General features: G+C 40.5%; 1 pseudogene; it reads left to right on the forward strand.

Moving 5' to 3' along the window:
- The first annotated feature begins 258 nt into the window (after positions 1–258).
- LOC147985812 (uncharacterized) lies at positions 259–6,845 on the forward strand (annotated as a pseudogene).
- Positions 6,846–10,169: the final 3,324 nt, after the last annotated feature.

Below are 10,169 nucleotides of genomic sequence, written 5' to 3' on the forward strand. Positions count from 1 at the left end.
TATTACTTTGCTACTAAATACTTTGCTACAGATATTAAGTTTCCAGGTGTGGTTGAATTGACAACTCAGCTGCTAATACTTGAGAATAGTCTTTGGCTCCCCTTGTGTCGAATCAATAAATTTGGGTTGAATACTCTACCCTCGAAAACTGTTGCGATCCCCTATACTTGTGGGTTATCAAGACTATTTTCTGGCACCGTTGCCTAGGAGCATAGCTCTATTCTTTGAGTCACTTGGGATTTATATCTGCTTATCACTATGAAGAACTTGAAAGATCAAAGAACCAAGATTTTTCCCTCAACTACGAGGGGAGGTAAGGAACTGCCATCTAGCTCTGCACTTGATTCACCTTCTGATTTGAGTAAACTTGCGACACCTACTCCTGCTATTCATTCTGATATGTCGCATGTTATATATGATGCCACTTCTGCTTTGCATGATACTTATGATGAAACTACTTCTATGCTTGATAATACCGTGCCACTAGGTGAATTTCTTGATGAACAACTTGCTAGGGTTAGAGAGAATGAAATTATTGAAACTCGTAATATTGATGAAAGTGATGATGAAGATTCTCCCCCTAGATATGAATTGCCTATTGTGCCTGAGGGTTATGTTATGGATGAAGAAACTGCTAGAGACTTCTTGGCTTGCAATGACATATCTGATCTTATGAAATTATTAGCTAAGCTTAAAGAAAAGTCTTTGAATGCTAGAATGACATATGACCCTGCTTTTGCTACTTCACCTATCTTTATTACTGATAAAGATTATGATTTATCTATCGATCCCGAGTTAATTACTTTTGTTGAATCTGATCCTTTTTATGGCTATGAATCTGAAACTGTTGTGGCACATCTTACTAAATTAAATGATATAGCCACCCTGTTCACTAATGACGAGAAAACTCGCTCTTACTTTATCCTTCAGTTGTTTCCGTTCTCACTAAAGGGTGATACTAAAACATGGTTTAATTCTCTTGATCCTGGTTGTGTGCGTAGTCCCCATGATATGATTTATTACTTCTCTGCTAAATATTTCCCTGCTCATAAGAAACAAGCTGCCTTAAGGGAAATATATAATTTTGTGCAAATTGAAGAAGAGAGTCTCCCACAAGCTTGGGGGAGGCTTCTCCGATTACTTAATACTTTGCCTGATCATCCTCTCAAGAAAAATGAAATACTTGATATCTTTTATAATGGACTAACCGATGCTTCCAGAGACTACCTGGATAGTTGTGTTGGTTGTGTTTTTAGGGAAAGAACCGTTGATCAAGCTGAATTGCTATTGAATAATATGTTGACTAATGAAAATAATTGGACACTTCCTGAACCAACTCCTAAGCCAACTTCGAAGAAAAGGGGTATTCTATTTCTCAGTCCTGAAGATATGCAAGAGGCAAAGAAATATATGAAAGAAAAAGGTTTTAAAGCTGAAGATGTTAAGAATTTACCACCTATAGAAGAAATACATGGTCTTGATAACCCGACACAGGTAGTAAAGGTAAATTCTCTCTATAGATGTGATGAAGGTGATATTCCTCGTTAGAAGTCTGCTAGCCAATGCTTAGATGAGTTTGATAATTTTATTGTTAAACAAGAAAACTTCAATGCTTATGCTGGTAGACAATTGAAACGCAATGCTGATATGCTTGAACACTTGAGTGATTATATGGCTAGTGTTAAAGGTGAGCTTAAACTTATTAGTAAACATGCTTCTATGGTGACCACTCAAGTAGAACAAGTACTTAAGGCTCAGAATGATTTTCTCAATGAATTAAATAATAAGAAAAATGATAATGCTGTTAGAGTTATGACTAGAGAGGGTAAGATGACTCAAGAACCTTTGTATCCTGAGGGCCACCCTAAGAGAATTGAGCAGGATTCTCAGAGAACTAATGTAGATGCACCTAGTCCTTCTAAAAAGAAGAAAAAGAAAAATGATAGGACTTTGCATGCTTCTTGTGAACCTGTTGTTAACACACCTGAGAATCCCAATGATGTTTATATTTCTGATGCTGAAACACAATCTGGTAATGACCATGAACCTAGTGATAATGTTAATGATGATGTTCATGTTGATGCTCAACCTAGCAATGATAATGATGTTGAGATTGAACCCGCTGTTGATCTTGATAACCCACAATCAAAGAATCAACGTTATGGTAAGAGAGACTTTGTTGCTAGGAAGCACAGTAAAGAAAGAGAACCATGGGTTCAGAAACCCATGCCTTTTCCTCCTAAACCATCCAAGAAAAAGGATGATGAGGATTTTGACCGCTTTGCTGAAATGATTAGACCTATCTTTTTGTGTATGCGTTTGACTGATATGCTTAAAATGAATCCTTATGCTAAGTACATGAAGGATATTGTTACTAATAAAAGAAAGATACCAGAAGTTGAAATTTCCACCATGCTTGCTAATTATACTTTTAAGGGTGGAATACCAAAGAAACTAGGAGATCCTGGAGTACCAACTATACCATGCTCTATTAAAAGAAACTATGTTAAAAATGCTTTATGTGATCTTGGAGCCGGTGTTAGTGTTATGCCTCTCTCTTTATATCATAGACTTGATTTGAATAAGTTGACACCTACTGAAATATCTTTGCAAATGGTTGATAAATCAACTGCTATGCCTGTCGGTATTTGTGAGGATGTGCGTGTTTGTGGTTGCAAACGTTACTATTTTAACGGACTTTTTTATTCTTGATATTCTCGAGGACGATAATATGTCGATTATCCTTGGTAGACCCTTTTTGAATACTGCAAGGCCTGTTATTGATTGCAACAAAGGCAATGTCACTTTTCATGTTAATGGTAATGAGCATACGGTACACTTTCCGAGGAAACAACCTCAAGTCCACACTATCAATTCTATTGGAAAAATTTCAACAATTACTATTGGAGGTTTTCAATTTCCTCTTCCTACTGTCAAAAAGAAATATGATATTATTATTGTTGGGGACATGCATATCCCCGTTGAGGTATCATAGTGTTATTCGAAAATTCTCCCGTTTCATGTTATTCGGAAAGAGTTTGTTAACAAGACTTGATGAACCTTGTTAATGGATTCCTTTTGATGAGCATGAGATGGATCAATTTAGAAAACACAACTTTCTGTATCCTCTTTTTACTTTCTGTTATTTATATTAAATAAAGCAAAATTAGTATTTTCAGTCTGTTTTCTGAATTATCCATGCAATAAAAAATATCCCGAAAATAAAAGTTCTCCAAATGCCCTGAAAATGAAATATGATTTTTTCTAGAATATTTGAGGATTTTAGGCATTGAGAACACAGCAAGGGGAGCAGCCACGTGCCCACGACGGTGGAGGGTGCGCCCCTGCCTCGTGGATCCCATATGGGTCCCCTCCACTTATCCTTGGACCCAAACACTTTGTCTTACTCCAGAAAAAATCATCCACCAGCTCAAACCCGAGTTCTTGCTCATCTGGCTGCCATTTTCGATGTCCTTGCTCAAAGCTCCATTCACAAAACTGCTTTGGGGGATAGTTCTTCGGTATGTGACTCCTCCAATGGTCAAATTAGTTTTTGTTCTAGTGGTTTATTTATTGCAAATTTTTGCTGCTTAGGTGACCCTGTTCTTGAGCCTGCATGTCGAATTTATGTGGTCAAAAGTAGTTCTAATGTGTGATATGGCCTCTAGGCACTTGTAGGAGTAGTTGCTATCAATCTTGTTGAGTTCGGTGCACTTTTATTTTTGAGTTACTAAAATTTTCAGAATTTTCAGAAAATGATGAAGAGATTATTGAGGGGCTCATCGAGCCAAAGCTCGAAGGATAAACAAAGTGAAGAGAACAAGAAGCCCAAGTATAATCTTCCTCGTACCGTGGACGTTCGTCCGTGCGAATGGCCTTGTGATGAGTTCTTGAGAGATGCCGGGATTTATGAATATTTTTATTATTTGGCTGAGAATGCAGGCCTCACCGCCTTCCTCCATAACAGCGTGAACAATATCTCTTACTCACCAATATTTTTGTGCAAAACTTTCATTTCCATGCTAGAAGATCGCCACCTTCGTTGGATTTTTATTTATATGATGAGTTTAAGGAGATGTCACTATTTGATTTCTGTCGGGGTTGTAAGATACCCTTTGAGGGTAGCATAGAGGAACCACATCGTAATGATGTGGAGGGATTTATTGATATGATTGCTGTAGGGGAAACAAGGAAAGTTTCCGATGCGAGAATCACTAGCATACATTTTCCTGCTCTACGTTACTTTGTAATATTTGCTAGTAGATGCTTAATTGGTCGCGGGAACTGTGGAAACCTTAGTGCTCCTGATATTTTTATTTTGTGCCATGCTTTGTTTCATGATACTACTTTCAGTTTAGGCGCTATTGTTGCTAAACGGTTAAATCTGAACCGCACAAAGGGCCCCGTCCTCGGAGGCATCTTTGCCTCGCGCCTTGCTGCACACTTTAACATACCTATCAGGCATTATGAGAAAGAGGAAAAGTTGTTGCCTCCTATTGTTCTAGATTATAAGAGTATGATAGCACATGAGTTTATTATTAAGGATAAGAAGAAGATACTCAAATATAAATTGATATTTAACAAAAATTATTGTGAGATTATTACCTTGCCTGCGCCCTCCTTGTTCAACATATTTTCAGGCATGTACCTTGTTCCTCCGGAGGCCATTCATGCCTACCGGAGCCTGACGTCAGCTCCAGAGCCTGAGCCGGAGCCACCACGTGATCCTCACCGTCAGTCTGTTTATCAGTGGAATCCAGAGGAGATCGCCAACCAGTGGCAGCCTGAGGATCCTCCTCAGTACACCAGAGAGAGCAGCTTTGATCTATGGGCATAAACCAAATTTGGCCAAAAGTCTAAGCTTGGGGGAGTACGTATTTCTCACCGACATTACATTCATGTTCACACACTCATGCCAGTTGTCGGTGCTCATACTTTTTCATTGTATCATCCATGCTAGTTTATTTTCTTTTTGAGCTTTCTTCTTGTGTGTTTGAAAAACCTTAAGAAAAACCAAACAATTACTTGTAGCTTTTAGTTAGTTTACTTTCCATGCCTCTAGTAGTAGTAATTAAAAAGAAAACCCAAAAAGATTTCTCGTTCTTCTTTTGCTTGTTGGGAGCTTTCCTGTGTAAATACTTTTATTTCCTTTCTTTTCCTTGGGGGTTGAGAGAAGAAGACCATGATGAAAATGTTGAGTGTCTCTCATATGCATTATTGTTGATCTAACAGAGATCCCATATTACTTTTTCTTCTCTCCTGAGTTGAATTCTTTCACATTCCAGCTTAGTCCAATGCACGTGCACTATTATTATTATCCACACTATTCGGTTGTGCAAGTGAAAGGCAATAGTGACGATATATGATGAACTGATTGAGATAAGAAAAGCTGGTATGAACTCGACCTTTCTTGTTTTTGTAAAGATGATTAGTTCATCGTTCTTGATTCAACCTATTATGAATAAGACATGTTTGCAATGACAATTAGAGATTATAGTTGCTTATGCCATGCTTAATTAGCTAGGAATTTATAATGGTTTACCTTGCGTGTCAAAATGCTATTAAAATGGTTGTGATGTGGTATGATAGGGTGGTATCCTCCTTTGAACGATTCGAGTGGCTTGACTTGGCAGATGTTCACGCATGTAGTTGAAACAAAATCAAAATAGCCTCCACGATATTTATGTTCACGGTGAATTATATCCTACTCATGCTTCCATTCATTGTCGATTAATTTTAATGCATGTTCATGACTGTCGTCGTTCTCTAGCTGGTCGCTTCCCAGTCTCTTTCTAGCCTTCACTTGTACTAAGCGGGAATACTGCTTGTGCATCCAACCCCATAAACCCCAAAAGTTATTCCATATGAGTCCACCAAACCTTCTTTTATGCGGTATCTACCTGCCGTTCCAAGTAAATTTGTATGTGCCAAACTCTAAACCTTCAAATAAACATTCTGTTTTGTATGCTCGAATAGCTCATGTATCAACTAGGGTTGTCTATATCTTCCATGCTAGGCCGGTTATTCTCAAGAGGAGAGGACTCCGCTCCTCACTCACGAGAAAATGGCTGGTCACCGGGATGCCCAGTCCCATGCTCAAATCAAATCAAAATAATTGCAAACAAACTCCCCCAGGATTGTTGTTAGTTGGATGCACCCGTTGTTTCGGGCAAGCCATGGATTGATGCTTGTTGGTGGTGGGGGAGTATAAACTTTACCATTTTGCTTGGGAACCACCTATAATGTGTGTAGCATGGAAGATATCGAGATCTCTCGGTTGTTATGTTGACAATGAAAGTATACCGCTCAGAATATTATTCATGTCTGTTTTAAAACCAAGCTCTGGCACCTCTACAAATCCCTGCTTCCCTCTGCGAAGGGCCTATCTATTTACTTTTATGTTGAGTCGTCATCCTCTTATTAAAAAGCACCAGTTGGAGAGCACCGCTGTCATTTGCATGTATTATTGTTATTTTACATTGAGTATGACTTGACTGGATCTCTTTTACCATGAATTACAATTTCCAGTCAGCCCTTGATCTTTAAAGGTGCTCTGCATTTATGTTTTGCGGTCTCAGAAAGGGCTAGTGAGATACCATCTTGTTATATCATATTATGATTGTTTTGAGAAAGTGTTGTCATCCGAGATTTATTATTATTGCTCGCTAGTTGATTATGTCATTGATATGAGTAAACATGAGACCTAAATGTTATTGTGAATATGGTTAGTTCATAATCTTTGCTGAAAACTTGAATGCTGGCTTTACATATTTGCAAGAACAAGAGCAAATAGAGTTTGTAAAAGTTTTTCTTTATTGCTTTCAGTTTATGAACTAAATGCTTGAGGACAAGCAAAGGTTTAAGCTTGGGGGAGTTGATACGTCTCCATCGTATCTACTTTTCCAAACACTTTTGCCCTTGTTTTAGACTCTAACTTGCATGATTTGAATAGAACTAACCCGGACTGAAGTTGTTTTCAGCAGAATTGGCATGGTGTTATTTTTGTGCAGAAATAAAAGTTCTCGGAATGACCTGAAAATCAACGGAGATTATTTTAGGAATATATAAAAAATATTGGCGAAAGAATCAACGCCAGGGGGGCACACCCTGTCCAACAGGGTGGGGGCGCGCCTACCCCCCTAGGCAGGCCCCCCTGCCTCGTGGGCCCCCTGATGATCCACCACGTCCATCCTGACTCCATATATTCGTGTTCGGGGAGAAAAAAATAAGGGAGAAGAATTCATCACGTTTTACGACACGGAGCCGCCGCCAAGCCCTAAACTCTCTCGGGAGGGCTGATCTGGAGTCCGTTCGGGGCTCCGGAGAGGGGAATCTGTCGCCATCGTCATCATCAACCTTCCTCCATCACCAATTTCATGATGCTCACCGCTGTGCGTGAGTAATTCCATCGTAGGCTTGCTCGACGGTGATGGGTTGGATGAGATTTATCATGTAATCAAGTTAGTTTTGTTAGGGTTTGATCCCTAGTATCCACTATGTTCTGAGATTGATGTTGCTATGACTTTGCTATGCTTAATGCTTGTCATTAGGGCCCGAGTGCCATGATTTCAGATCTGAACCTATCATGTTTTCATGAATATATGTGAGTTCTTGATCCTATCTTGCAAGTCTGTAGTCACCTATTATGTGTTATGATCCGTTAACCCTGAAGTGACAATAATCGGGATACTTACCGGTGATGACCGTAGTTTGAGGAGTTCATGTATTCACTATGTGTTAATGCTTTGGTCCGGTACTCTATTAAAAGTATGCCTTAATATCCCTTAGTTTCCAATAGGACCCCATTGCCACGGGAGGGTAGGACAAAATATGTCATGCAAGTTCTTTTCCATAAGCACGTATGACTATATTCGGAATACATGCCTGCATTACATTGATGAACTGGAGCTAGTTCTGTGTCACCCTATGTTATAACTGTTGCATGATTGATCACATCCGACATAATTATCCATCACCGATCCATTGCCTACGAGCTTTTCATATATTTTTCTTCGTTTATTTACTTTTTCGTTGCTACTGTTACAATCACTATAAACCAAAAATATTACTTTTGCTACCGTTACCACTACTATCATATTACTTTGCTACTAAATACTTTGCTGCAGATATTAAGTTTCCAGGTGTGGTTGAATTGACAACTCAGATGCTAATACTTGAGAATATTCTTTGGCTCCCCTTGTGTCGAATCAATAAATTTGGGTTGAATACTCTACCCTCGAAAACTGTTGCGGTCCCCTATACTTGTGGGTTATCAGTAAGCCTCTAGTTGACTAGCTCGTTGATCAATAGATGGTTGTGGTTTCTGACCATGGACATTGGATGTCGTTGATAACGGGATCACATCATTAGGAGAATGATGTGATGGACAAGACCCAATCCTAAGCATAGCACAAGATCATGTAGTTTGTTTGCTAGAGCTTTTCTAATGTCAAGTATCATTTCCTTAGACCATGAGATTGTGCAACTCCCGGATACCATAGGAATGCTTTGGGTGTATCAAACGTCACAACATATCTGGGTGACTATAAAGGTGCACTACAGGTATCTCTGAAAGTGTCTGTTGGGTTGGCACGAATCGAGACTGGGATTTATCACTCCGTATGACGGAGAGGTATCTCTAGGCCACTCGGTAATGCATCATCATAATGAGCACAATGTGACTAAGGAGTTAGCACGGGATCATGTGTCACGGAACGAGTAAAGAGACTTGCCAGTAACGAGATTGAACAAGGTATGGGGATACCGACGATCAAATCTCGGGCAAGTAATATACCGATGGACGAAGGGAATTGTATATGGGATTGATTAAATCCCCGACATCATGGTTCGTCCGATGAGATCATTGTGGAACATGTGGGAGTCAATATGGGTATCCAGATCCCGCTATTGGTTATTGGCCGGAGAGGTCTCTCGGTCATGACTGCATGGTTCCCGAACCCGTACGGTCTACACACTTAAGGTTCGGTGACACTAGAGTTGTAATGGGAATTGTATGTGTCTACCGAATTGTATAAGGACAAGGAGTCGATTCTCATGCCTTATCATCCCATGTAAGTCATCCGCGCAGATATCCTTCCTTCGATTTTAATCATTCATTTGCATGGTGGAGGCTAATTTGAGGTGTACTTATTTTGCGCAGCCATGGGCGTGCCGTCCTCGTCATCCTTTACCCCCGATTCTCCCACGCTCTTTACTTGGACTCATCGAAGAACATGAATAAAAAGGATTACACCCACATCAAGTTTGTTCTCAATGGCGCTATCTTTATCTACGGCGCACGGGGTGGAGAGATCAAGACCAAGAAGACAAGGAACCGCAGGCCCGCCTTCGGCCATAAGACCAACTTCAGCTGCATCCAGCAACCGAGCGGTACTCTTAGTGATGGATTCTATGTCTTACACCAGATGCTGCAGTACAGACGGGATCAGCATAACCTTCGCATGTCACCTACATCTGGCGATGCTCATATTCCGAAATGGGCAAAGAACCTAGGAGATATCCCGGATCATCGACTCCGAGCTGATTTTTATCACATCCAGTGTGAACTTGCCCAAATCATCATGAAGGAGGTCCTCGAAAAAACTAGGATCACTACAAAAAAATGCACATCCGTGACATTTTGGGCCGAACGAATTTTTTTCTGTCATACATATGACACTTCTATGACGATAATTTTGACAAAACCCGGTATCATCATAGATGTGGTGGGCTCCTACTTATATGACAAAAAAATCATGACAGAAAATGGGCTTTTCGTCCTGGGCGGGCCGGAGACGCAGCTGCATGACATTCTTTGGGCCATCCATGACAGAAAAAACCATGGTAGAAGCGAGGGGGAGGAAAATTTTGGGGAGTTCCCGGTTACGGTGGGAGGTCGGGGGCCGAGCGATGCGCGTTTCTCTCGTACACATACGCGCGTGTGTGCGAGGCGTTGGCTCTAACTAAACCCGAGCAAGGCGTTGGGCTCCAACTAAACCCGAGCGATTGCACTGCAGGCTACGCGTTACTGAACCCGAGCGATCGATCGATGGCTATTAACTGAACCCGATCGAGCAATTCCTTCGCTACTGCTGCTAACTGAAGCCGATAGATGCTGCCTCTGGATGAACAGTGAGCGTTGCGGGGGGTGTCAGTGTCAAAACCGGCGG

The sequence above is a fragment of the Triticum urartu genome, chromosome 2A (genome assembly GCF_056163025.1).
Source record: "Triticum urartu cultivar PI428250 chromosome 2A, HENAU_Tu73, whole genome shotgun sequence".
NCBI classification, from domain to species: domain Eukaryota; kingdom Viridiplantae; phylum Streptophyta; class Magnoliopsida; order Poales; family Poaceae; genus Triticum; species Triticum urartu.